We start from the raw sequence: 3053 nt of genomic DNA, 5'->3' as shown, positions 1-3053 counted from the left end.
CTGGGTAAATGCATGTGCAACAGGCAGCTAAATGCAGTTACTCCATCTGCACATGACTGACACATCCACAGATCTTGAAGGTGTAGTTGGGAAGGTCCTTTGAAATTATGTACCTATCACCAGGTTCGGGAAGTAAACAGTATTTTGCCTTTTTTAAAAATTAAAGACAAATCATTCTACGCAGGTTTTGATCACTATGCAGTGCAGGTGCAGAGCATTGCATAGATAAATGCAAAGTCAAAAGGGATTAGCAGGACATGCTGCTCTAGGGACCCCAAATGTTAATGAGCATGCTACTCTGGGATCACCAAGTTGTTCCAGCCTAGTAGCATGAGCAAGGCTATAAAGAGGCATGGGAAGCTAAGTGCTATGCCTACAGCCCACAGTTTTGCTTTTTTAAACCTTGGGCTACTGACAGTAAAGGAATGATTGTGGATGGAGGTTGAATAGAGAGTGCACTGCCTACTAATAGTTAATTTTTGTGGCACCCATGTGTGCCCTCTACTCGCCAAAACCTGCCCAGCTGCACATCTTTGGCTTGACCCTGCAAGTTGCTGTGCTCCCTGGCCCCAATCTAGCAAAGCTTCCTGTGCACCCCCTCTTCAGTCTGTGTACAACAATGCTGGGCAAACCATCTCTTTCACTTGCCACTCCAACCATCTCCACTCCCTCTTGGAATCCCTCTTTGGCTTCTGCTTAGCTTGTCTTCCAAATCCATTTCATGTTCCTTGTCTTGCAAGGCTCTGTTCATGCTAACTTCTGTCTACTTAGGGGTACCATACGTCCGGATTTCCCCAGACATGTCCGGCTTTTTGGTGCTCAAATCCCCGTTCGGGGGGGGGGGGGGGGAATTTCCAAAGATCTGGACATGTCCGGGGAAATAGGGAGGCATAAGCCAGGGTCCGCCCAGCACGATCCGCCGGGTCCGCAGCACAGCCCAGCTGCCCCAGCTACAATGCTCAGGTGGGGAACGGGGGGGGCTCAGGCTTCCCTCACGGGCGGGGACCCCCCCGGCCATTGGGAGACCTTTCCTGCGGCCCTGTTGCCCCGCGCAGCTCGGAACCCGGCGCCGCGGGAGCTGTTTCCCACGGGGACAGACAGGCCGGGGAACGTGCTCGGCGGCAGGAAGGAAGCTGCGGCCGGGGCTGCAGGGACCCGCGCTGCCGAGCGTCTGAAGCCTCCAGCAGGCAGAGGCTGCCGGGTGAGCTGGAGAGCAGGGCAGGCGGGGGCATCGAGGCTGCAGGGGCAGGGGAGTGCAGGGGCTGCAGGGCGGGTGGGGAGCAGGGGTCTCAGAGGCTGCAGGGGCAGGGGGGTGCAGGGGCAGGGCAGGCGGGGGGCGCAGAGGCTGCAGGGCGAGTGGGGAGCAGGGAAGCACTTAGCAACCCCCAACCAAGATCAGAGCGGGAGGGAGGAGGGGGAATGCAGGGTGCTCAGAGGAGGGGGCAGAGTTGGGGCAGGGGCTTTGGGGAAGGGGCGGGGTTGGGGCGGGGCCGGGGGTGGAGAAGGGGCGGAGTTGGGGCAGGGCCAGGACCCCATGGAGTGTCCTCTTTTTTCAGTGTTGAAATATGGTAACCCTAGTCTACTCCTCTATGATCTTTGCTTCTTACACCTCATCCTTTCTGCCCAAGCCACATGCCAAACCACCGCGTTATTTGTTTACTCCCACTCATCTCTATGCCCAGGCAGCCCCACTCCCTTCCGGACCACCACTGAGTGTTCAGTAAAATGTCCTCAAATCGTAGAAAGTCAGCCTGGAAGTGCATGATTCATTATTCACTGTTGTTCTCCCTTTTTTTTTTTTTTTGTTTCAGTTATCCAATCAGGGATCAGCAATAATACCATCTGACTTCCGCAGGCAACCAACCATGCACCACTGAATAGTCAAAAGAAATAGTACATGAGCAAGCCATGGAGCCAGACCCCCCCCCCCCCAGCTGCTGTCAATCAACATTTCTCCATTGACTTCCATGGCAAAGATTGACAAATAGCAAATTATGAGGGCTGTGCAGGAGAGAATCTGGCTCTGAAATCACTGTTTGTTTCCTGTCATTTGCTTTGGCTCTCCAATTATCTTCATTAGACTTTGAAACATAAATAATTGTTTAAGGATTTGTCATTTCAATTTGTGATGAGCCTGCAAATATCCATTTGTTTGTTTATTATTTTTGTTTTTATTGTTTCCCACTTTCCTATGAACGTGTGAACTTTTGTGAAATGGGGTTATGGAAATAATTGGGTTTGATCACTCTTTATTTCTTTTGAAATTGAGAAAAGTGGTGGACTAGCCCCCTCCGCCTTAGCAGGTGTTTCATATTTAGTATTGTGTTATGGTGCAATTCAATAAAGGATCCTCCTGCTGTCCCAACAAACTATTTTCTCCCTTTATTAACAACTTACCCACCTTAACTTTTTTTTTTTAATAATCTTGATTGCAATGTATTAGTAACAGACATTCCCTTCAGGGACAGCACAATCAGTCTGCATCTTTAGTAACCTTCAAAAGTTTAGCATATTTATCCCTTTTTCTCAATTACTTCACTCTAAAATCCAGAGTAGCCATAATTTTAAGTGTTCATAACTTCATTTCTCTCCTATCCCCCATGCAACACCTGCCATTAAAGCTGCATACATAAATACAATTAAATTCACTAACTTAAAAGTTGTGTATCTCTTCTTGATTGCCTCAGAACACCCTCAACATCTAAAGTAGCACATGTGAATCCTTTATATATATTGGTAGCTTAACTAAGTCCGATTCTCATCTTTCTTTCATTGGTGTTACAACCAATGTGACTCTATTTTCTTCAGCGGAGGATTTAGATAAAGCTCTGCCCCTGTGGCCATCTAGACACATGGAAATGAAGTCTTGTTTCTAAAAGCTCGAATGAAAAATACGTTGTTGTTTTGTAAAATGATATCTATCAACCAAAAACATGGAGATTGGAAAAGCCTAATTAGAAAATGCTTGCGTGCTAGAGAGGCTGAGTCTTATAAATTTATCTTTGAGATGAAAGATAATGTACCCAATACCCATCATTTAAGTAGGTTTTACC

General features: G+C 48.0%; 1 long non-coding RNA gene across 1 annotated transcript; it reads left to right on the top strand.

Moving 5' to 3' along the window:
- Window positions 1-1100: 1100 nt before the first annotated feature.
- LOC135973581 (uncharacterized) lies at window positions 1101-2369 on the top strand. Its single transcript, XR_010590485.1, has 2 exons — window positions 1101-1201; window positions 1812-2369. It is a non-coding gene; the product is annotated as an uncharacterized LOC135973581 (long non-coding RNA).
- The last annotated feature ends 684 nt before the right edge of the window (window positions 2370-3053 follow it).

Source organism: Chrysemys picta, chromosome 9 (genome assembly GCF_011386835.1).
Source record: "Chrysemys picta bellii isolate R12L10 chromosome 9, ASM1138683v2, whole genome shotgun sequence".
Taxonomy (NCBI): Eukaryota; Metazoa; Chordata; order Testudines; family Emydidae; genus Chrysemys; species Chrysemys picta.
Note: the sequence above shows the minus strand (reverse complement) of the source record. Positions and strands in the feature narration are given on the sequence as shown.